The sequence below is a fragment of the Narcine bancroftii genome, chromosome 12, assembly GCF_036971445.1.
Source record: "Narcine bancroftii isolate sNarBan1 chromosome 12, sNarBan1.hap1, whole genome shotgun sequence".
NCBI classification, from domain to species: domain Eukaryota; kingdom Metazoa; phylum Chordata; class Chondrichthyes; order Torpediniformes; family Narcinidae; genus Narcine; species Narcine bancroftii.
In genome coordinates this window covers 12714416-12740888 of record NC_091480.1, presented here as the reverse complement: position 1 = coordinate 12740888, position 26473 = coordinate 12714416, and the positions used below count along the sequence as shown (strand labels likewise).

At 42.8% G+C, this 26473-nt stretch overlaps 1 protein-coding gene across 4 annotated transcripts in view; it reads left to right on the top strand.

Annotated features, from left to right (window-relative positions):
- LOC138746879 (neuronal-specific septin-3-like) overlaps window positions 1-26473 on the top strand; it is a 294741-nt gene that overhangs the window by 27684 nt on the left and 240584 nt on the right. The window lies entirely within an intron of this gene.

Genomic DNA, 26473 nt, shown 5'->3' with positions numbered 1-26473 from the left:
TAAAAAAATTTATGGGTTTCCAATTTCCAGTTGGCTACATTGACTTATAGCAGGCTGAATGTACAGAAGTAACATTTTGATGTAGAATGTTAGAAATTGATTCAAATGGGAATTGGATGGACACTTGAAGAAAAATAATCGTATGGAGTTGGTGTGGGTGGGGAATGGGACAAACTGGATGATTCTTGGATGGGCTGAATGGCATTCTTTCATGTACTACCATTTTATTGCAACCCAAAGGAAGACAATTCATTCTAATAAATTAGCAATAGCTCTTTGGTCACGCAGTTGTGCTACCTGTGGCGTTATGCAATGTACCACACCATTTCTGAGGTTATAAATCTTGCTCTGCATTCAACAGAGTTACTTTTCTCACAAAAGCTGCACACGTCTCTGCCTGGCTCAGCTCGGATCTACCTCGCAGTCGGAGACTTGCCAGCACTTGCTCTCACTTGAATGATGGACACTTGGCCATGAGACTGGAGGTGGATGGGTGGGAGGGGCTAGCATGACTTCTACGTAACTGTAATATTTGATGGATGTATTTACAAGATGTAGCACAGCAATCTTGTTCTTAACTCTTGGACTTCTATTTGCAAACTTTTGAGATGGACTTTTTATATTTAAAAAAATGACATAGCATTAATACCTTAATAAAACTTCTGTAACTGAGGGCCATTTAGTCCATCTCCGGGGAGGGTAGAAGGCACACTTCTGCCTCGAATAATAACTGTTATTTTTTTACCATGCTGGATGTTGAGATCAGTACATTTATAAAAAGGGAATAGATCATTTGTTTGGCGAGGACTATGAAACTGGGGGAGAACAATGAAAGGAGATTCAAGCAACTGCCTCCACTTGAACTAAAACGAGCTAATATTGTCTGACCGAATGAGTGTTGGAAATGATTCCATCGTTTAAAAAAATTCATCAATGTTTCCCATCCTTTTAGGAGAGGGCAGTATTAATTATTACCAAAACAGCTTAAAGAGATAAAATACAGGCTTTACCATGAAATCTGTGGTACCCAATTAACCTACTAACCCCATACTTTTTTCTGGAGAGTGGGATGAAACCGGAGCACCCAGAGAAAACCCACACAGGTCATGAGGAATCGCCTTACAGACAGCGTCGGATTCTAACCCGGTCGCTGGCGCTGTGATAACATTGCGCTGACAGCTACAATGAAGATTTATAGATTGTTTCAAATTACTTTTTTTTATACTTTCACTTTTCACTGTAAAGGGGCTCAATATTTTTTTTCCCCTTCTGCTATTTAGCTTTAATTAATTATTGTAAAGATTTCATCAAATTTATTCGGATTCCAGCATGACATTAATGTTGGATTCTTAATGCTGACAGTATTTCTGTGGAACTGCTTTGAACTCCAGAGTAGGCAGGTTTCCTGAAGGCGTGGATGAAGTTAATCCATAAAGACAGCCTCCTGCTATTCATAATTTGGCAAGATATGAAATTTATTAGTTAAAAAAATACTTTGCAATTTTAAATCATCTATCACCTGCTCCCTCAATTTTTAATATTCCTCTTCCGTACACCCTTATGACACCGAAGGAGGTCATTTGGTCCATCAATTTTTTGCTAGCTCTGAGAACAACTCCTTTGACTCTGTTTCTCCATCTAATTCCCTCGTTCACATGCACATTGGCTACCCTAACTTATCTGGCCAACAGCATATCTTTGAAATTCGTCTCAGGAAATTGCTTAATGAATAAATATGGTAAACATGGCAGTCATATTTTAACTTGGATTTTTAGAGGATTATAGAAATGGATTCCAATGGGATTTGGATAAGCACTTGGGCAATAATTGCAAGTATACGGGGAGTGAGACAAATGGGTTGCACTTTGATGGGCTGAATGGCATTCTTCGAATGTGCTACCGTTCCAGGGAACTACAAAGGGAGATACTACATTCCAATAAATCAACAATGGTTCTTTAGTTACACAATTGAAATGCCTGTGGTGCAATACAATACACCATACTATCACTGTGGTTGTAAATCTTCCTCTGTATTGAACATCTGTAAATTTTCCTCTGTATTGAACATCTATACATTTTTCAAAAAAAGCCGCAGAAGATTCCACCTAGATTAAAAATGTCTCCAACAACATTTCATTCCATTTCTTCTTTGCCTTCTCTACACCAATGGGAAAAGTAACTTTCTTTTCTGAATTGATAGTGTCTGTGTATATTTGTGTTTGATTTTGATGGGCTTTCAATTCAACAAATGCAGAACGCTCACAACACAGCAAAGTCGAAGGCCTTCCTGTCCACTGTTCTAATTGCAATTTATCTAGTCAAACCCACAATTCTTGTTCATCTCACTAACACTTGTTACCATGCATTCCTGCATTAAATGGAAAATTCCACCCACCCAACTCCTCAGCAAACTTAATTAGCACCCCTTCCACCACCCCCCCCCCCCCCCCGTCCTCTCTCCAACTGACATCATGCCAAAGCCCCTTTCTGCCTCATTGTGTGACCAATGATCCTTTTATCAAGTTAAGGTCCAATTAATTAAGTACACGAGTGAGAAAGGAAGAAAAGAAGGTGCAGAGGCCTGAAGACCAGTACCTCTAGATACAACAACAGTTTCTTTCCAACAGCTCTCAGACTCTTGAATCTTCCCTTGCTACAGGGTGGCACAGTTAGCGTATTAGAGCGCCAGCGACCTAGGTTCTAGTCCTGCACTGTCTAAGGAATTTGTATTTTCTCCTCACGTCTGTGTGGGATTTCCTCCAGGTGCTCCAGTTTCCTTCCACCTTTTAAAGCATACGGGGGGGGGGGGGGGGTCCAGGTTAATTGGAGTGTTTGGCCAGCACAGGCTTGTGGGCCAGAAGGGCCTGTTACCATGCTGTATGTATAAACTAAACTAATCGAGGGCTGTTCTGACTCCACAAAAGGACTGTCTGCACTATAGCAAGTCACTTTTTTTTGCAGTTGGTTTACCGTAAATATTTACTTTGTACCTTGTGTATTTATTAAAGTTTTTCTTTACCAGTTCTTTGCAGGAAATAAGAATTTTAGGGCATATCTACATTATGCAATGTGTATGACAATAAACTCATCTTCATTAAGGATTTGATAACAGGGCAAGAGAAAATTTGTATATCAAATAAATGTAGGGTTTGTACTCAATGGATGCAAGGCTCGTGCCACTGGAATGAGTTCCTTGTAAATTTATTTTTATTGCTTTGTTCTGTGTTGCCTCAAATGTGGCTCCCACCTTGAACTTGGCCTGTGTTCTGAGTCAAGGTTTGCAAGAGCTGTCTGGCTTATTAAATATGTTTAGTGCTGGGGAGTGAGCTGTCAAAAATTTGAAGGAGATGGAGCGGCAGGGTAGAATGAGGTGAAGGGTCAGGAGATGGAGATGCTGGAGGAGCTCGGATAAACAATGAATTGTCCTTTGCTCGACTGCAATGAGTTACAGCGTTCGTACTTCTAAAGCTGCGGGGTATCGGCTGGTGGTCTTGGAAAAATACATCATGCTCTAAGAAACAAGGTACTGTAAAGCCCCTGATATCTGGAACACAAGCAACTGGGGGGGGGGGGTGGGGGGATAAAAGTAAAGGGAAAGGAGATCCACGGGAACATGAATATTGTTCAGTGTAAACTGGAATGTCAATTTAGTTGATTTTGGGGTGGGAAAAAAAATATAAATTTTCTAAGTTAAGGACTACAATGGTGAAGATGGCGGCCATGGTTCGAGACTGCTGCGCAGCAGTTGCTCACAGCGGCTCCTTGCTAAGGTGCCATTTTGCCCGTTTCTATGTTTGGTTTTGCGTTTAGTATTAAATTATTAGGTAACACCTTGTCCTGGAGAAATGCAATTTCATTTTTATGGCTGTTTAAAAAAAAAATGACAATAAATTCTCACTGACTGAAGATCTACAGTAAGTACAGTAGAGTTTTTTTGTCTTTCAGCTTCTTGCTGCCATGGGGCGGGGGAGGGGTGCGGTGGGGGAAGGTACAGGAGCCTGAAGTTGAGCACTCAGTGGCACAAGAACAGCTTCTTCCCGTCTGTCGTCACATTCCTGAATGAACCACAGACACCACCTCACTTTGACTTTTTCTAGAGCGTATTTTTGTAAATTTATTTTGTAAGGTGGTCTATATAAATGTTTGCACTGTGAGCTGCAGCAAAACGATGAATTTTGTGACATGTTCATGACAATGTATTCTGAATACTAATTTTAAAATGTTTATTTTTCAGGCAGGTGTATTAGTTAGGCAATGTAAGAATAAGTACCAAGCAACAGGAAAAGACCCTTATCTGGAGTCTACCAATCCCCACAGGCGCCAGATACAGGGGCTTGACTGTACCAGGTTTTCCCATGCACAGTAGATAGGCAGTGAATTATTGTCATTTCTTCATATAAATTCAGTGTTCTGTTGCCCCCTCTTTGCAGATTGCAAGCTTGTAATAAATATAAGTGATGATTAGTCTGTGGATAACATACCTCACTGGGCGTGCATGCTGCAGCCTGGCTCTCTGTGGAGTGATGGTGCTTACAAGAAGCTAACCTTGATTGCCAGTGAGCATATAGCTGTCGGCAGACAATTCTGGATTTGTGCCAACTAACTTCAAATTCGAAAGTTTAGAATTTGGAGGAGGAAAGGAATCTTGCTCATGGCAATCCCATTAAAATGGAAGCAACACAAATTCATCTGAAGGGAGCCACCTTTGCTTAAACAGATCTTCTGAATGCATTCCTTTCTGTCACTTGTTAATATTTTCATAAATTTTACAATTTAAAGAGAATCAACTCAAGTGGCTGTCCATGCGTAAGGTTCTAATTTGTGATAATCACACTTTTTTATTGGCTTGCTTACAGGTGAAATTGCGTTTGTTGCTGTTGGTTACATTATATTGGCATAAATATTCACTCATTAATGTTTTATGCAAAACTTTGAGAGATTTTTAGCAGCCACCTTTTTAACAAATGAATATTATCTTTGTTGCTAAAGGAAAAGTAATGTATGAAATGCTTCATTTAGAGATGGGTTTTTCATTGCACGTGTCACTTGCCACATTGGAGAGTCACAGTTCTGTGGAGACAGGAAAGAGAAGGGAAGATCTCCTGCTCACAAATTATTGGGGATGATACTGGACAAAGGTGAGGTGCTTAAATAGTTAGCATTGTGTCGCCTGGAAAACACGAAGGGGGCATTGTTAGCGTGAATGGTCACAGAATTTTCCCCAGGTTAGGGAAATCCAAATGGTGGGGGGGGGGGGGGGTGGGTAGGTTTAAAGTGAGAGGGGAATGATTTAAACCAGTGATTCTCAACCTTTTTCTTTCCACTCACATCCCACTTTAACTATTCCCTATGCCATCGGTGCTCCATGATGAGTAAGGGATTGCTTAAGGTGGTATGTGAGTGGGAAGAAAAAGTATGAAAACCACTGTTTTAGTCGTACCTAATGGACTCGTTATGTGCACGGTTTCATAACTCCAAAGGAAATGGTCCAGTGACAATTTTTCTCAAGCAAAATATTTCAGTAACAATTGAGTCTAGAGCAGTGATTCTCAACCTTCCCTTCGCACTCACACACCACCTTAAACAATCCCTTACTAATCACAGAGCACAAAAGGCATAGTGGCACGTGAGTGGAAAGAAAAAGGTTGAGGACCACTGGTTTAAGCAGGAGCTAAGGGTTTTTCTCACAGAGGGTGATGCATCTATGAAATGAACTCCATTGGAAGCCTTGGAGATAGGTACAATGATGACATTTAAAAAAAAATACTTTGAGAAGTGTTTGGAAGGATATGGGCCATATATAGGTAAATGGAAGCTTGGTTTGCAAACTGATTCTGCCCAAGACCACAAAATAATTACAGAGAGGTCAAGTTTATTGTCAACTGATTGCACAAGTACAGCCTAATAAAATAGCGATCTATGGTCCTCGGTGCAAAACACATAGACACTCAACCAGACATAACACAACAACAAACAATACATATACAGAATAAGAATTCATCTGTACAAATAAATTAATTAATATTGCTTCATGAATCTGAGCGTTTCAGATGGTCATTCAGCATTCTCACTGTCTGTGGGTAAAAGCTGTTCCTCAGCCTGGTGGTACTGGCTCTGTTCCTCCTGTATCTCTTTCCCAACAGGAGCAGCTGAAAGATGCTCTGTGCAGGGTGGAAGGGATCCTCCATGATTTTGCATGCCTTCTTCAAACAATAGTCCCGGTAGGGCACATTGAAGGAGGTGGGGGGGAGCGTGTCTCCAGTGATCCTTTCTACCACTGTGGATTGAGCTCTGATCCATTTCTCTGCAGCATCCACACCACACTGTGATGCAACCGGCCAGGGTGCTCTTGATTGAGCTCCTGTAGAAAGTTGACATAATGGTGGCTGGTAGCCTTGTCCTGTTCAGTCTTCTCAGGAAGTTCAGCAGTTGTTTCTTCCTGACATGTGAGGTGATGCTGTGTATCCAAGATAGGTCACTATTTAAGTGAGCTCCAAGGAACTTGGTGATTTCCACTCTTTTCACTACAGGTTTGTTGCTGTGTACTGGAGGGTGGTCGTTCCAGGTCTTCTGGAAGTCTAGAATCATCTCCTGAGACTCAGTTTGTTAATCTTGCACCATATCACGAGATTTTCCACCTCTTCACTGTAGTGTGACTGATGTGACTGTAGTTGTTTCTGATGAGGCCAACTAATGTTGAGAACACAACTTAGACCATCAGACAAACTAACCTCCTCTCCATCGACTCCATCCACACTTCTCGTTCCCTTGGGGAAAGACTCATTCACCAAGGTCAATATTGTTTCTTCCCCTTCCTGTTTGTAAACACACTCCCATCAGATTCGAGGGCAGTTTCTTCTCCGTTGCCATAAGATTATAGAATGGACCTCTCATCAGTTAAATGATGCTGTCTTTGTACTTTTTTTCAGTGAAATATTTTCTGTAGCAATGTTCTGTTATTTGGCATTACTTCACCTACTCAAGGATAGGTTGACTTAACTGGCTAGAATACAAAACAAAGTTTTTCACTGTACCTTGATGATAAATCATTCAATAGTTCAATTCACTAGATCAGTGTCACTAGCTCGGAGAGTTAACCTGGTCACCATGTACGAGTTGGGTTAAAGAGAATGTTTTGATGTGGCCTTCTTTACATTGGATATACCGATGGCAGATTGGGAGATCACTTCGTTCAGCACCTCTACTCCAACCACAACAACAGAGAACTCCCAGTAGCCAACCATTTCAATTCTGAGTCATGCTCCCAAGTTCACATTATCTGTCCATGGCCTTGTGTACCATCCCACCCTGACCACCTGCAGATTGGAGGACCAACACCTTATTTTCCATCTGGACACTCTCCAGCGGATGTCCTTTGACATTGACCTCTGCTTTCTGCTAAACTTGCTTGTCTTTTCTTTTCCCTCCCCTTTCCGGTTCTTTCCCCCTTTCCCACCCAGCCATCCCTCCTCTCTGATCACTGTTGTTCCCTCTGCACCTATCATCTCCTTCCTTCACCCCCCCCTCCCCCCACCCAGATCATTTGCTCAGACACTGGCCAACATTCTCTCAGACCATGATGAAGGGTTCAAGCCCGAAACGTCAGTTCTGTATCTTTACCTTTGCTACATAAAGGGCACTGTCTGACCTGCTGAACTTCTCCAGTGTTTTGTTCTTTTTACCTCAACCACAGTGTTTACAGATTTTCATGATTTACTTTTGTTTCAATGTGATTAATCTCTATAATTCTATGACTCAGTCATTCAGATCTGTTGAAGCCAGCAGAGCAGAATATGACAATAATGTATGACAGGAGATTCGTTCCTTCCCTATTGTGCCCACTTCACTCCTGAGATCCTAAAATCCTTGATCGGAGCAAGGCAGAATCAGCCATCTTCTAACAACTAGGACAAATCTTTTCACTTGATCACCTCACAATCTCTTGAACGATGAAAACATTTGGGCACAGTTGGCATAGTGGTCAGTGCCAACGATGGGGCCGGACCAGGGTTCGAATCCCTCGGAGTCTGTAAGGAGTTTGTACGTTCACCCCATGTCTGTGTGGGTTTTCCCCAAGGGCTCTGGTTTCCTCCCACTGTTCAAAACATTGGGGGTGTAGGTTAATGGGGTGTAAATTGGGTGGCACGGACTTGTGGGCTGAAATGGCCTGTTACCGTGCTGTATGTCTAAATTAAAGAATTTTTTAAAGAAAGATGTCACTGCACTTGCATGGGCTCCCAACCTGTAAAACCCATCTCTTGCCTATGGAAACAAGGGTCAATGGTTTTCTTTCCTGGATAGAAGGTGGGAGGAAGCACTGCCAGATGGGAGCATAAAACAAGCCCATGAGATTCTGGTAGCCTAAGGTGTGGCCAACAATATTTTCAAAATTGGGAACATGTTGCTGGATTTCTACAGTTATTAAGGCTTGGATTGAGCTTCATGGTATCAGTCTGTTCCTCATCCACAGAGGTTTAAAGAACTGCTTGGACTTCCAGAAATGAGACTTCCATAAATTTGCTGGCGTTCCTACCATTGTTGGCTGAATAACAGGAAATGATGAGTCAGAATGGAGATCAAGAATCTTTTGGGTGGTGCCAAAACAACAATCTTCCTCTCAACATAAACAAGACTAAGGAGCTGATTGTGGATTTTCAGAACAGGTGGCCAAGAGACCACACACGTCCACATTGATGGGACGAGGTGGAGGGGGTTAGTGCCTTCAAGTTCCTGGGAGGACGCATACCAAAGGACTCATCCCAGAACTAGCAGATCAGGACAGCCATGAAGGATGTACACCAGCCCCTCTACTTTCTAAGAAATCTGAGGAGATTTACAGGTCATTGAATTTTATATCAAACTTCAGCAGGTGTAGTGTGAAAAGTGAACTGACTGATTGCGTCATGTCCTGGCCTGGGAATGCAGAAGGTTGCAGGAGGTAATAAACGTAGGTAAGTCCATCACAGGCTCTGACCTCCCATCTACTGAAGACATCTATATGAGCCATTGCCTCAACGAAGCAGACAACATCAGGAAGGCCTTCCTCCCCCCCCCCCCCCCCCCCACACCATCTCCCTGGTTACAACCTCTTCTTGTTACTACCATCAGGAAGAAGGTACAGAAGTCTATCATCTCTAGGTTAAAGATTAGATTTTTTTTCCAACAATGATCAGGCTTTTGAACGATCTCCCTAATCATAAACCACTTCGAGATCGGAAAAAGACCAACCTACACTATGGAAATATTTTTTGTTGTTGCACTATAGTAATTGAGAATATTGCGTCTTTCAAAAGGTAATTCAGCATATTATTTTAGTTCATTTATTTTTACAAATTATGTGTTTAGCTGCTGCAGAAAGGAATTCCGATCTATTGTACTTGTGTGTATGATAATAAACTCTTTATAATGATGCACACAAGCCCTCACAGAGGTGAGACTGCTGCAGTTAGTATGAAGATATGGAATGCAATTACTATCCACAATAAATTCCTTGTTTCCAAGCCAACATAAAACCTTCTGGTATAAGTTGTCTGCAAGGATCACGCAAGGTTCTCGATCATATGGTGCAAGGAGTAGAGTCATGATGGAAATGTGACATTTTCTGCAGAATGTGACAGAAGTGATCCATCTTGCCTCTTTCCAGATTGCCAGTTACATAGTTCTTTTTCTCAAGACTCTTTGACCAATTAAACTTCTTCAGCACCGCTTGATTTCTGAGGAGCGGACGATGTCCGAGTGTGAATTGCTTTCTGTATGGTTTGCACACCAGCTGCCATGGACTTGTCAGAGAGAGGTGTTGGTTCATTGATAAGAAGGTCTTCAGCTCAGCCCCAAGTCAGGTCTGCAAGAGAAGGATCTATGTGTTTGTTGAAGTGACGAAACGGTAATCAAATAAAAGTATTCTTTTCACATTTTCTCCCCAAAATGGAGAACTTTGCATGGCTCCATTTGGAGCTATATTTGACATCCCTTCCTCTCTTCCCCCCCCTCCCCCCCCACTTACCTCCCTGTCTCCTTTCCACCTCCTCTATACTTGCTCACAACTCAAAGGATTTGAGCGGAGGATAAATAATTTGAAAATGTGTCATTATTACTGGCTTCCCACTGAACAAGAGAAAGCAAAATAGATTAGATTCTCAGCAAACCTGCCTTGTCTTGTTAATCTCCAACTACTTTTTGAGTGGCTTTCTGCTTATGTTCTTTTGTTAATTTGATGCTATCAGCTCCAGAATGCATAGATACACCTCATTATACTGAAGATGTTTGTTTTTCATACCCTCATAGCCACTGGTGTTTGGACTTCACCACATCTGATGCAAGTTGCTGTCTGTCTTTTGTCAACATGATATGACAGGGTTATCTCTAGATCAAGATTCCTTTATTTGTCATACACAAAATGGACCGATACACACAATTTGTCAACTTTTGCCTACCATAAGGGCACACAAAAAGGAGCTATTGGCATTGTCTGGCACCCTTAACAATGAGGAATAAAAATCAGAAGAGAACCCCTTCAGAGACGTTGAGTCTCTGCGTAATTGCCACCTGCGCTCCCGCCATCCTTGCAGACGCACAGCTCCCAAACTGAACCTGCTGATACATTCATGAAACTCTGTGTCCAAGGCCCCTTTGGGAGTCCTTCTTGCCCTCGGCACCCCCCCCCCCCCCCCCACAGAATCCCATTCTTGATACCTGGTTCCTGCAAGCCTAAGCAAATGCGTTCAAATCCGACAGTGGTAGTTGGGAAAATAAACTATAGATAAATTATTGTTTTTACCCAGAGGGTGGTTGAAATTTGGAAAGTGGGTGGGGGGGAGGGGGTGTCAGGTACTCGCGCATCATTCAAGAAGTGTCTCTGTGAAATCGTGAATCACCAAGGAATTGAAGGTGAGAGGGCGTGCTGATAAATATGATTAGTATTGATTGATATTGGATGGCCAGCATGGAGATGATGGACTAAAGGGCCTATTTCTGTGCTGTTTATGGCTCTAAGGTTGCAAATGCTAGTTGAATTAAATGAAAGCTATTAGATTATTATCACAGCCCAACCGTACTCACAAATAGACCCAAACAGCATGGAACAGGCCTTTCTGCCCAACTTGTCTATGCCAACCATGTTGCCATTCTGGGCTATTCCTATTCTCAAACTTTCCCATCCACATATCTGTCCAAAGGTTTTTTTTTAATACCTTTCTGTAACCTCCTCTGGAAACTCATTCCAGATGAGGAATACTGTCCGTGTCAACAGGTGCCACTATTAAATTACTCCCGTCTCACCTTAAATCTATGCCATGAAGTTCTCAAATCATTGAACCTGGGATAAGAACCTTGGCCATTCACTGTATCCATCCAATGTCTTTCTGAACACATCACAAAATTTGTCGCTTTGTAGCAGCGTCACAGAGCAAAATTTAAAAAAAAAATTTAGTGGGGAAGAAGCTGTTTTTTTTTTAAACTATTGGGTGTTGGGCTTCAGGCTCCTGTACCTCCTTCCTGATGGTAGCAGTGTGATGAGGATATGGCCTGGGTGGTGAAGGACCTCGAGGATAGAGGCTGCTTTCTTGAGACACCGCCTCTTGTAGATGTCCTCGATGGAGTGAAGACTGGTGCCCGTGATAGTGCTGGCTGAGTTCACAACCCTCCGCAGTCTTTTCCTGTCCTGTGTATTGTCACCTGCAAACCAGGCAGTGATGCAACCAGTTAGAATGCTCTCCATGTAAAAATTTGCAAGCGTCTTCGATGACGTACCAAGTTGTCATGAACGGGAGCTGCTGATGAGCTTTCCGCATGACTGCATCAACATGTATTGAGGACATCTCTGGCGAAGCAAAACCTATTATTGTCTTCAATGGGATATTGAGAGGAGACGATTTAAGAGGCTGTGGGGAAAGAGCAGGGGGATAGGACTGGTGGGTTCTTCTAGTTGGAGCTGGCATAGTCTAATCTGGCTCCCTTTATTCTGTAATAATTCTAGGATACACAGAAAAATGATTGCATTCTGCGTTTTTGTTATCTAGCTTGGCTTAGATCAGTGGTTGTCAACCTTTTTATTTCCACTTGAAGTAATCCCTTCACCATCGATTAATAAGGGATGGCTTAAGGTGGTGTGTGAGTGGGAAGGGAAGGTTGAGAACTACTGCTCTAGACCTAATTCTTCGTGAAATATTTTGCTTGAGAAAAATTGTCATTGGCCCATTTCCTATGGAGTCATGAAACCGTCCACATAATGAGTCGATTGGGTACGATTAAAACAGTGGTTTTCAAACTTTTTTACTTTCCACCACATACCACCTTAAGCAATCCCTTACTAATCACAAAGCACCTATGGCATAGGGAATAGTTAAAGTGGTATGTGAGTGGAAAGAAAAAGGTTGAGAACCACTGGCTTGGATGATAATTACCATTTACAGGGCTGTGTTTGAAATTATTTTTCATTTGTGGGTGGTTTATGTTGATTGCACGAAGCTGGAGCAGTTAATCCAACTCAAAATAAAGAGCATTTTCCCTGTGTTCCCAAACAGCTGAATTTGTTTACCTGTTCTTTTGTCATAAGTAAAACCAAAATTATCTTAAGATCACAAGGATTTTCACATTAAATAACTGGAGTAATCTGTACTTTGTGTTGGTGGTCATTGCTTTTGCTGCTGGTGGGGGGGGGGCAATATTTTAACTGATTGGCTAACACAATGGAGAAGATTACAAAGTTACGATGAACTTGGCTGCCTTTTAAAGCTATCTGGTGAGACTGTCATTCTTTCCTCCCCTATCTATCTCCCCATTTTCTGTCCCTGTTGCTGTTGTTTTCCAAGTCTTGATTGGCCATTTATCTGAGGATTACGCTATTCCTGACAATTTATTGTGAAAAGGTTAGTTTCTCGAAATTTGGCATAAAGTTCCCTTATTGTGTTTAAAGCTTTGTTCTTGCTCCTAGTCCTCCAATTAAATAAATATTTGGATTGTGTCTTGCATAGCTCCTTTAATCTCATTTATTTTCAAAGCGAATTGTAAGGATGAACCACTCTCCGATTTCCCACACACATCCAGTAATCATTAGGCATATCAAAAAGTAAAAACAACAACACTGGAGAAACTCCGCAGGTCAAGCAATGTACTTTACACAGCAAAAACGAAGATACATCACCAACGTTTCGTCGGGGCATGTCAAAAAGCCAGCTTTGCATATGATGTGAGCTTTGCTATAACCCCCTTAGGAGAGAAAAAAAAAACACATTAAAAAATATTTTATGATTTCAGTCCCCGGCCCCCTTAAATGTGCTGTGCCCCCCCCAGGGCATCATATGCCCCCACCACTTATGGTCTGGAGTGCCCATGCAGGAATGTTTACTTAAATTCCAGCATCTGCTTGCTTCTGAGCAATCCTGAGATTCGGGGCGTGTGTATGTTCAGGGGTTTTAGAAGTCAGCCTGCTGTCGGCAGGGAGTGGCAATGTTGCTTTTCTCTCAATGGCCTCTTGGATTTATCAGTAGAATCATAGAACAATACTGCATGGAAACAGGGTCTTCAGACCAACTTGTCTATCTGAGCTAGTTCCACTTGCCTGCCTTCAATCTATGTCCCTCTAAACATTTCTTATCCATGTACTTGTCTAAATATTTTTTATATGTTGTAATTGAACATCTTCTGGTAGCTCATTCCTGATTTTTCTTTTCTATAATTCTACCTTTCTCTTCATTTGGTTTAGAAATAGCTGTTCAGATTTCTTCTGCCAATTACTGTACCCTTCTCTTTTAAAATCTTGTGCTTCGTGGAACATTTCTGGGTCCAGACTTTCCCACACTTCGTGGAATGCGGTTACAATTCCCCATTCATTTCTTCCCCAGGGAGTGAAGTCCCAGTACAAACAGGTTTTCTTTCCAGCTTCGGGAGTTCACCTCATTGGTTTCCTCTGAACTCCTTCCAATCACTTGAAGCCTTACCAATACGACTGAGATCAAAACCAAGCATTGTTTCCAGATGTGGCTCCATTAAAGGCAGATGTCGCTTCAGAGGTAACTCATTGATAAGTAAATTACACTCTCAAAAAAAGACTTTTTGTGTTTCTTTTTACCTTTGGTAATGATTGAGATTATAAGTGATATGTTAGAACTTTCATCACATTCCTGCTTTGTTCTCTCAATTGGGTTGCTATTTAATATTACTCCTTGCTTGGTTCCTTCTGTCTCATGATGCCTGCCTACCTATTTATTGAATCTCTCTTTTGGAGGGTGCTACTTTGTATAACAGTGGCACAGCTCTCAATTCAATACCTTCAGTAAATACAAATATCTTCAATAGGTTGTCCCCTAAATGGTAACATCTCGCCTTAGCCATGTTTTAAAATAACATAAATATAGTAAAACCCCTGTTATCCAGAATTCAAGCAACCGAAAACATCAAGCAACTTGGCAAAAAAAAAATTAGTGGAAAATAAATCGGTTTAAAAAAAATACGGAGGTTTTAAAATGTTGCGCCTCACCGTTCGTTCGCCAATCAGGCACCATGTGATCTCAAGCAACCGGAAAATTCACTTCTCTGGCATCTAGGTGCCAGATACTGAGCATGGTGAAACTGCATTTTCAAATCGACGTGGATATGACCAGTAAATCGGCCGGTCAGTGTCCCGGGATAGGAATGGGGGTTTCCCTTCCACACTAGACCACTCCTAACCAGGACACTGAACGCTTTCACACTTGCAAGGGTTTATCCCTGGCATTTGATCTGTTCTACCTTTAATCGGAAGTGCCTGCAAAGCATTTGCCCGTTTCACACTTGCCCGATCTCAACGCAGGGGATTGTACTTCGGGGTCGGGGCCGGCAATCCCTCGTGTGAGATGACATCATCTGACACCAGCATTGAGCAAATTTTGCTTTCACACTTTCCACTTTAAAGGCCGATTGGCGTTTGATTCCTGGGATCACTGGCAAGTGTGAAAGGGGCTAAATGGTGCTTACTGGAGCATGGATTTGAAAGTCTTTTTAAAATAAAAAATAATGGCCATTGCTCCTTCCTCCTGAGTTGAATGCGTCAATGTTTTCTCTTGATACCAGAGTGAAATTTGATACGTTACTCACACACACAAAGCTTTTCAAATAGCTTGTTAAAACATTATTAATCATCCAACAGGAGTTGGTAATTGCTGTAATGTTTGCACCTCCTCATCCTGAATCAGCACATTTAAAAAAAATTGTGTGAAAAGAGGCTCTTTCCTGACATTTTCTGCGCAAAGCAGCGAAGGAAACTGATTTATGACTTTATTATATTTCCCAAAGAGATTGCCTCGTGTAAGCAAATGTCAGGTTTCCTAAGTTGGGTCAAATCTAATTGGCCTAAAAGAGAGGAACAACAGAATTAGGTGAAGCCCTCCCAGAATCAGAAAGTGTCTTGAATGACCCCAGTGCAGCCTCCCTCCTTGACACCAGGGATGCTTGCATTTTAATGTGGTTAGAAACATTTGCTTCATTTTCCTAAAAGGAATACATGTTTAAAAATATACCCCTTCCCTCCCTTCAAAGTAGGAATTGCAGGAGGTATGCAGCAGAGGGATTGGGTTTCTGTGCAGGTCTCTAGAAGCCTGGATTTTTAGTGTAAATTGCAGCAATTCAGTAAATGCAGAATAATGAAAAGCTAGGGTTGCAAATGTTCCGGACAAAGTTGCCGTTCTGTCATTATAATTCCACCTCAGTCATTAATATCCTTCGGGGGAGGAAATTTGCTTTCATTATCTGATCTTGCCAAAGTGACCCTAAATCCCAAATCCACCATTGATTGAAGGGACGGGCCATAAAATTTGCCTTTCGAGCAGCAACCACATGCCATGAAAGAATAAATGAAAAAAAGATACCAGGTGAGTCCCATTCACAGCAAATGAAGGAAATTCACCACCATTTTTGTTTTGTCACTTTTGACATTTTTTTCACAAGGGCGCAAATAGCTGTCACCAAGGATATCTCTGCAATCATTCTTTTTAAATTTGTTTTACCCAAGTTCTCATGCACCATTCCATTCGTTGTTTGGAAGACTGCTTTCACTCTCCCTCTCTATCTTTCCCTCCATTTCTTTTTCAATCTCTCCAATTGTCTCACTCCTATTCTTTTTCTCTGTACACGTGCCCTTTCTCTCCCTATCCCTCTCTGTAAATGTGTCCTTTCTCTCTCTGTACAGGTGTCCTCTCTCTGTACATGTGCCCTTCTCTCTGTACATGTGCCCTTCTCTCTGTACACGTGCCCTTCTCTCTCTGTACATGTGCCCTTCTCTCTCTGTACATGTGCCCTTCTCTCTGTACACGTGCCCTTCTCTCTCTGTACACGTGCCCTTCTCTCTGTACACGTGCCCTTCTCTCTCTGTACACGTGCCCTTCTCTCTCTGTACACGTGCCCTTCTCTCTCTGTACACGTGCCCTCTCTCTCTGTACACGTGCCCTCTCTCTGTACACGTGCCCTCTCTCTCTGTACACGTGCCCTCTCTCTCTGTACACGTGCCCTCTCTCTCTGTACACGTGCCCTCTCTCTGTACACGTGCCCTTCTCTCTGTACACGTGCCTTCCTCTCTCTCTGTACACATGCCCTCCTCTCTCCCCCTCTCTGTACACATGTGCATGTGCATGTATGTGCATACATATCTATATATGTGTGCATGCGTGAATGCATAATTGCCACAGGTGCATAGAAGTTACGGAAATGAACAAATAAATATTTATTTGGTTTTTTTCATACATTGTATTTTGTATGAAAAAATGTTTTGTGAATAAACTATCAAAATTTGCCTGTTCATCTCTTCTTTATTCTCCTTAAATTTGAATGTTAATCGTACTGCCTGAGAATCCGGTCCAACCCAATCCCTGAGCCGTCCGGATTTTAGGACTTTTTTGTGCGTGTGTGTGTGGGCGCACCTCTCGATCACCTTCTCACTTTCCTTTTCAGTATTCGGAAATTAATCACAAGTTGTAGTCACACAAAGAAACCCATTACCTCCCCCCCCACTCCCACCCACGATTCCTGCAGCTTCCACTTGATGAAAATCAATGAACCAAAGACACGGCCTTACTTATTGTGCACTATTATTTTAATATTTTTATAGTAAAGTAAGATGGTTATAATATGAATGTTTTCACTAATAATGTTGCTGTAAAACATTGAATTTCATGCCAATAGATTCTGATTCTGATGACAATCGTCAAGTAAGTAGTAAATGTTCCCCAATAATCAGCATGACCTCCCTTATCTTTGAAGTCTTGTTGGTTTATTGATAACTCTTTTTAATGAATTATTTGAAAAGCTTTGCAATTAATGTGTCAAATTTCATTACCGCTTCCAGCTGGTTTCTCAGTGGATCCAAAAATTTCTCCTTGGCTGACCAGCCTTTGGCAGAAGGCCATTCTGAGTGAATGAGCTTCTGGACACCTGGCCACAGCTTGTCCTCGACAGAGAAAGCTTTCTGGATTTACCCTTGCTGTGCCACTTCAACCCCACAGCATCGCTCTGGCAGTTGTAGGGAGAGACCTAGCATTATACAGCATCGGAGTAGCTCACCATATCCATCCTGATCGTTTTGACCGTCAGCACGAGTCGACTGCATTAGGATCATACTCCTTCAATGCTTCGCCCTATTTAATTATTTATTAACCTAGTGACTGTAACTGATTTCACCACATCCGTGGGGAGTGTGTTTCATAAGACCATATGACATAGGAGCAGAAATAGGCTGTTCAGCCCATCGAGCCTGCCCCGCCATTTCATCTCGGCCCTACTGCCTGGCCTTCTCCCAATAACTTTTGATGCCCTGCCTAATCAAGAACCTATCAATCTCTGCCAAAGACTTGGCCTCCACAACAAATTCTAAAGATTTACCACCATCTGGCTGAAGAAATTCCTCTGCACCTCTGTTCTAAGTGGACACCCTTCAATCCTGAAGTTGTGCCCTCTTGTCCTAGACACTCCCACTATGGGAAACATCCTTTCTACATCTACTCTGTCCAATCCTTTCAACATTAAAAATATTTTAATGAGGATCCCCCCCCCCCACCCATTCTCCTAAATTCCAATGAATACAGGCCAAGAGCTGTGAAACAGTCCTCGTTTTGATAACCTTTTCATTCCTGGATTCATCCTTGTGAACCTCCTCTGAACCCTCTCAAATGTCATCACATCCTTTCTTAAATGAGGAGCTCAAAACTGCTCACAATATTCCAAGTGGGGTTTCACCAGTGCCTTATAAAGCCTCAACATCATATCCCTTCTCTTATATTCTGGTAATGAATGCCAACATTGCATTTGCCTTCCATGACTCAGCTTGCAAGTTGACCTTCAAATTATCCTGCACAAAGACTCCCAGGTCCCTTTGCATCTGGGTAGTTTCAATTTTCTCCCCATTTAAAAAAAATAGTCTATCCGTTTATTTCTTCTACCAAATATCCAGCACTCTGTGTCCAAAAAATAACCCCATGTCCTCTTCACCGCAAACCTGCGCCCTTTTGTTTCTAACATATAGATGTTATAATCTTATATATTTCTATCAGATCATCCGTCACTCTCCTTTGCTTCAGGGAAATGACTCGATTTTGATCTGAGTTCCTGGCATTCACAGCACTAAAATAAATCGGATGCCACCCAGCCAACACAGGGAAGTGTCTCCTTCCATCTGCACTGCAGTGGTGAAGGAAGATTGCAGTGTCAAGAGATCCTTTGATGGCATGTCACTCTGTGAACAAATGTTGCTCTGCTGGGGTGGAGAAGATTCTGTGATGCACTGTTCTAAAGGAAATGTGAATTTTCCTGTTACCTTAAATCAACACCGTTAGAGCTGTTTATTTCTTTTGTTATCTGGAAGGAGCCATGTGGTGTATAAAGTTGGTTGCCAAGGTTACAAAACTGCCAGGAATGGTTCCTGGGATGCTTTATTAAAAGCCAGGCAAACCACTTTAATAGGGAGACATCATGGAGTTTCTAAACATGATAATGTTTTGGGCAACTGCAGTTTTCAAAATGATGGTTATGAAAAATGCAGAATTGATTAAGTAAGTGTTATTAAATGAGGAAAGCTACAAAGGATCTGCACTGAAATTTCCATAAACTGGGGGAAGGGAGAAAGTCGGTGACCGATGACAAGGTGAGCTAATTCATGGAGGCAGAAAGAATTTTTAAAAATTCTTTAGTGATTGGCCCAAAGTGGGATCTGGTGGGCTGGTAAATGAAGTAATATCAAAATACACGATCAGTTTGGGAGGAGGTCTGCATTGCAAGGAATTGGACTGCAAAAGGAAGGAAATCTTGCTGCAGTTGTACAGGTCTTTGGTGAGATCACACCCAGATTGCTGAGTCCTTGAATTCCTCTCCCCAAGGAAGGAATCGTTTAACTTGCTGCACAGATTCACTTGCAAAAATTGGCAGTGTGATATTTAAAAAGAGGACGGAAGTTGTGGTTTCAGGAAAATGGAACTCAGCAGTTGAAAACTTGTATCAGAATCTGGGGCAGCTTCTCAGCTGCTGAAGACTGGCTCATCGGAGGGAACCAGGTAATCTGCTCCAGAGTGCCTGAGGGTGATTGCAGATTTATTGTCCGAGTACATTCGTGACATCACATACCACCCTGAGATTCTTTTCCCTGCAGGTGAGGCAGAATTAGCACTTATTGGTAGCAGAAAAAATGTATACATGCAAATAAATAAAGAAATTAAAACAAACTGTGCCATACAGACAGGAAAATAAATCTATAAAATGCAAAAGAGGAATCTGGTGGTGGAGGGGCAGCAACTATTCCTGAACCTGCTGGGGTGAGTCTTGTGGCACCTATACTTCTTTCCTGTAGGCAGCAGTGAGAAGAGAGCATGTGCTGGATGGTGTAAATGCTTGATGACTGCTGCTGCCCTCCAATGGCAGCGCTCCCTGTAGGTCAGTGGTTCTCAACCTTTTTTCTTTCCATTCGCATGCCACCTTAAGTAATCCCTATGCCATAGGTGCTCTGTGATTAGTAAGGGATTGCTTTAGGTGGTATGTGGGTGGAAAGAAAAAGGTTGAAAACCACTGTTTTAATCGTATCTAATTGACTTGTTATGTGTATGGTTTCATAACTCCAAAGGAAATGGGCCAGAGATAATTTTTCTCAAGCAAATTATTTCCGTAACAATTGGGTCTAGAGCAGTGGTTCTCAACCTTCCCTTCCCACTCATACACCATTTGCACCGATGGCATAGGGATTACTTAGCGGTATGCGAGTGGAAGAAAAAGGTTGAGAACCACTGCTGTAGATGCTTTTGATGGTGGGAGAGTGCCTGTGATGTCCTAAGCTGTGTCCATTACCTTTTGCAGGGGTTTCTGCTCAGAAGTATTCATGTCCCCATACCAGGCCCTGATGCACCCAGACAGTACACTTTTTACTAAACATCTGCAGAAGTTTGCCAAGGTTTTTGATGGCATACTAAACCTCAACAAACTCCTGAAGAAGTACAGGCTGGTGTGTTTTCTTTGATGCCATTATTGTGTGATACAGTGGGGTGACTGCACCGTTACTGTCTGTGATTGGGCAGTTTAATTCTCCGAGCACTATTTTGAAAATAGCATGAGAGTTCTGCCTGAAATCCTGGCCATTTATGATTTATTCGGCCAAGGCTACTGAGATGGATGACCTGGCCATTTAGGAATTTGCTGGGAGTTATTTAGTTTCCAGTTTGTAGAACTATAACATCAAGCTTTGTTGGCCTGGAAATGCATAACTCTGTGAAACGATCCTTCAGTGAGGAGAAATGGATTGTCTATGCAAGAAATGTTTGTGCATTAGAAATATAAAGCAATTTATACTGGGTTGGGATGTTTATTTGATTTTAATAAATGAAAGCTGTTTAGCCTCTTCTGTGAATATTGCTCAAGGGAAAACCCTCTCTGGCAAACATGGTGATCCAAACACCATCGTATTAATGCATACTTGTGGAATGACATAAATACTGAGTTTGGCACTGGAGCACAATTGTTCAGACAAATGGGCAGGTATGCCAAGAGATATATTAGAGAGCTATATACTGTAGGCATCTAGATCTCCTTTTTTGGACATCTTGAATTGTACTTTTTGTTGATAACACTTCTTGAAAAGACAGAGCACAGGACCGTTTATTCATGCTTGTTACTTCAATCATGTCAAGTAATTTGTAGTTTCGGACAATAGGCAGACCAACCTACTAGATTTCTAACCTTAACCCAGGTGTTTGATTTTATTCCATATGTTGGATTATTTTCTGCTTAGTTCAATCACAAATGGCCCTAAATTTATTTGTCCAAAATTTAAATCCAGGCTTGAGAAAAGCAATTTCAACTGCTGTGATCTGGGGGAACATGTGCTCCAACCATGTGCAAAATTGATGTCAGGCATGGTTTATGGAAAGAGGTGATGGTGTCCCTTGGCCCCTGGTGACCAAGAGTTTGCTCCAAAATTCCCAGACCCACTCAGAGATCAGAGATTATTCAAGATTATTTTATTGTCATATAATAAAACAGGTATAATGTTACATGAATTTGGCTTTAGTTTGCTGGCAGATTCACCATCAGCAGAAATTGCTGGGTGCCTCTTACAGTCAGAGAAAGACAAGCAAAAGAGAGCCCCATTCCCCCCCCCCCCGCGAAATCATCGAGTATCCATGCCTTCGCCTCCAGTGCTCCCGCAGCCTCACAGACTCCAGTCCAAACCATCGGCAACCCCAGCCCAGATGTGAACCTCCGACACGATCAGAAACCTTCAGCCTCCTCGGCGCCCTGTCGTATCCCGGCTCTGATACCTGGTACCCCATCGGCCAGACCGCCGCAGTCTGGTGTGAATCCCTTGATCACAACCACCAGCAGCCCACCGCCTGCACGGGTCCCTCGCCTCAAGTCACCAACAGTCTGCCACCTGAACCCATCGCTGGTTCGCCGCCGTGGTCACCTTCCCGTTGGTCATTGCTTCTCCTCAAATGGGGGTTGGGGGGGGTGGTGTTCTCCCCATTTTCTGGTGCCCTGCACCAGACATCTGCATCCCTGGAGTCTGCAACCCCTCGAGGCTGCTGCCGCTCATGGGCGTCGCCATCTTGGGCCCAGACCCCGCGGTCACAAGATTTGTGGATCAAATGCGAAGAATTCCTAAGCTTCGAATCGTGACAATTCTCTGGTATAGTACAGTGTTTTGGTGAAACTCAGCAGGAAATAAAAGGTAACCAATGTTCCGAGCCTAGGCCTTTTGTCAGATCTAAACACGAAGTAACAATTAATAACAATAAAATACTTGGAATAGTGCTAGAATTCCACATTGCACGATGAAATGCGTTCAGCTCTCCAAGTAGAGATTTATCCCGCTGATATCAATTTCTTTGGCAGACTGTGTTCTCGGAGAAATTTTCAAAGCCCCTCTCTACAATGATTCCTTTGTATTGTGCTCTCCTTCCTCAGCAGAGCTTGCTCATTTAATGCCTGCAGGAAGCAATAGCAGACTAGACATAGCCCCTCTTCACTAGGTTGGACTTTGACAGACTGCAGAGAATTTTTCAATAAACTACAGCATTTTCTGCAAATTTGAAGGTTGATTAAAAACAAAACAGTACGTTGTTTGAAATCTTGAAGGAAACATCCATACACGTACAGTATATACTCCACGTGGCGGTGAGAATATCTCGAAAGGTTCAAGAGGCAGCAAGTTGCGGACATGTGTTAGTCACCAGAGAAACACGATTGGCTGCAGACGATGTGATTGTAGTAAAAACACCGAAATGCTGGAGGAACTCAGCTGGTCTTTTCAGCATCAATCGGAGGCAGAGATATCGCTGACATTTCGGGCCTGAGCCCTTCTTCAAGGGAAAAATCAGAAAATGCAGAAGCAGGATAGACCAGAAAGTCTCAGAATTCAAAGAATGGGGGGGGAAGGTGTTAATTGGTTGTGATGAGGGAATTTATTGTGTTTATGTGAAAGGAGACAGGGAATGGAGAGATGACAGGAGAAGCAAGGTGGCGGGATTTAACAAATGCCATCCAGTTGGAGGGCATCCAGTCGGAAGATGAGGTGTTGTTCCCCCAATTTACTGGTGGTCTCAGTCTGGCAGTGCATAAGATCACGGGCAGACATGTCATCAAGGGAATGGGATGGAGAATTAAATTGGGTGGCCACTGGGAGATCCACGCTTTTGCAGCAGACAGAGCCAAGGTGCTCAACAAATCGATCTCCCAGTCTGTGTCCAGACTGTAGTCTGGTAGTAGTCTGCAGCCTTTATTTACATGTGGGAGAATTTGCGACAGAGAACACATTCACACACTCATACAAAATGATAACACACTAATCATACTCATTGGACACTGGTCAACCACTGATAATCGCAACCCCTGGTTGCGAAGCAAAGGTTTGGCAAACGAGCAGGCACTGCACAAAGGTTAGTAAAGGAACACAAGTCTAGTTACAATTTTCAATGGGTGAATCACAACAGTCTCCCTCTGGTGTATGCCATCCTTTACCAGCAGACACCTTGCAACTAGTTCTCTAGTGTCACCTGCAGCTCGTAGCCTGGAGTGAAGTTCGGGGATCATTTCAAGGGAAAAAGTGATTAAATTGGTCCAACTGATGGGCTTTATACTGGTGGGGGTGGGGGTGTGTGGCTCAGGTTGCCCACCTGATCTAAAGTGTAGGGAAGAACCAATTGTGTGGCAATCTTACCTGTGGGTGGCACTAATCTTGATTGACAGGTGAGCTGACTTCCGACCTGCTTCCCACCGGAAAGGTCAGGTGACCTTTCGTATGACACTCCAGCAATGCACAAACCTGCCAGAGAAAACTCAACAGATCACACAGCATCCATAGGAAGTAAAGGGGAACCAACGATTTGGACCTGAGCCCTTCGTCAGCAATGTCTGCCTTTTCTTATTCCTGACAGGGCCAGGCCTGAAATGTTGGTTCCCCTTTACTTCCTTCAGATGATATGTGACCTGTTGAGTTTCTCCAGCACATTTGTAGATTGCCATCGACCCCAGCATCTGCATATTTTCTTGTTTAACTGTATATTCCATCAGTTTCATCTATGCTCAACAACAGGAGTGAAAAGCACTGGCTCTGGAATATTTTTGTTCAGGAGGAGCTGATGACTTCCACGTAACTTTCAATTCATCTATCTTACAAATATTTATCTCCCTCCACCTTTAATAGATTTAACAATTCCCTCAACTGTAAAGAGATTCACTACTCCAAGAAGTGGCTCAATATTAACGTCCCCTTTTTCGTGATTCTTCCATCATCATCTCCTCCTCTTCACCACCAAGGCTGATGGTTTTTGGTGTCTCTGCCTTCGCTCTTGGCTTGAGGTTTCTCAGGCTGGGGTTTCCCAGGATTCTTTGCAGGCCATCTTAAGGGGTACAATCAGGAGTTAGCTCCTGGATGCTGAGTCTGGTAAAGGGTCTGTTAGAAAGGAGGAGGGCGAACGTAGGAGAACAGCACCCCCCCCCCACCCCAGCAGGTGATTAATTGGTTCAGCTGAGTGACATCAAAGGGGATTTAACTTTATAGGAAGCACAATGTAAAAGAGAGGAGCAGTGAGATAAGAACATGCAGTCGCCTGAGGCATCGTACTTGTATCATGTTGTAGCAGTCATTTAAGAAGGTACTCAATGCCACAAAAAACCCCAATGTGCTCTGAGCATTTACACAATTGACGTGAGATCAGAATGAAGAGGGCCGTTTAAATCTGAATCCAATTAAAATTTGTGTTGGGGGGGAGGAAATGTAAACAATAAAACTGACAAACTTTCAGAGCTGTTTTCGCTCGACTGACAAAACCCTGCAAAGCACTCACGAACCTTGCAGGTTCCTGCAAATGCAGTCTTGGAGAGATTTAGGTCCCCCCAGGCACATATCGGTTGACAGCTTTTGGCATTAATTTTCATCCAAATGTCATTTTAATACATTCCAATCACTCCTCGGATCATTTTCTTCTGAGGCACTTCTTCAGGATTGAGGAGGATTTTCCTCTACTATGTTTCTGGTACGACCATTTAGAAGCAGAATTTATTGCCATGAACATGTCGCAACATTCGTTGTTTTGCGGGAACATCACAACGCAAACGTTAATGTAAACCACCTTTAAAATTAAATAAGTAATAGTGCAGGAACAAAGTAAAAGCGAGGCCTTGTCTTTGGTTCATTGTTTATTCAGGAATCTGATGGCGGAGGGGAAGAAGCTGTCCTTGTGCCGCTGGGGGCTCGTCTTCAGGCTCCTGTACCTTTTTTCCTGATGGTAGCAGAGTGAAGAGGGCACGGCCTGGGTGGTGGGGTCTTTGAGGATAGAGGCTGCTTTTTTTAAGACACCGCCTCATGCAGATGTCCTCAATGGAGTGAAGGCTGGTCCCTGTGGAATCCGAGGAAAGCATCTAGCCCAGCTAAATATTAAAAATCTGTGCTGACCAACTTATCACAGATATCGTCAATATCTCACTCCAGCAGGATGTGATACCCATCAGTTTCAAGCAGGCATCAATCATACCGATGCCCAAGAAGAGTGCAGTAACCCACCTTAATGACTATCGACCAGTAGCACTTACATCAACAGTGATGAAGTGTTTTGAAAGGCTGGTGATGGAAGCATATCAGCTCTTGTCTGGGCAGTGGCTCGTATCCATTCCAGTTCGCTTATCGTAGTAAAAGGTCTATGGCAGAGGGCTCCACTAGCCAGCACTTGTCCATCGCATGGCCAACAACAACCTTGCACTCAATGTCACCAAACCTAAGGAACTGATTGTTGACTTCAGGAAAGGAAAGCCAGAGGTTTACAATCCAGTGATCATTGGGGGAGATCAGAGGTGGAGAGGGTGAGCAAATTTAAGATCTTGGGAGTCACTATCTCGGAGGATCTGTCCTGGACCAATTCATCAGTGTCATTGTGAAGAAAACACATCAGCGCCTCTACTTCCTCAGAAGTTTGCAGAGGTTTGGTATGACGCCAGAAACCCTGGCAAATTTCTACAGAGGTGTGGTGGAAAGTGTGCTGACCGGCTGCATCATGTTCTGGTATGGGGACACCAATACCCCTGTGTAAAACCCTCCAAAAGGTAGTGGGCACAGACCAGGGCATCACAGGCAAAACCCTCCCCACTATTAAGGGCATCTAGAGGGAATGCTACCATCAGAGGGCAGCAGCAATGATCAAAGGCCCAGCAGATGCTCTATTCTCTCTGCCTCCATCAGGAAAGATGTATGAGTGCCACAAGACTTGCACCACCAAGTTCAGAAACACCTGCTCCCCCTCCACCATCAGACTCCTCAACAACATTTTATTGATTTTTTAAAATTCTCTCTGTTTTGCACAGTCAGTTTGTTTACATTTGTTATTTGTTTACGGTTCTTTGCTTACATGTTTACGCTGTGTACAGTTTTTTTTGCACTAGCGATTAGTGGTAATTCCACCGCACCCACAGGAAAAAGGAATCTCAGGGAAATCATGCATAGATTCTGACAATAAATCTGAAGAGGGCATAACTTCAG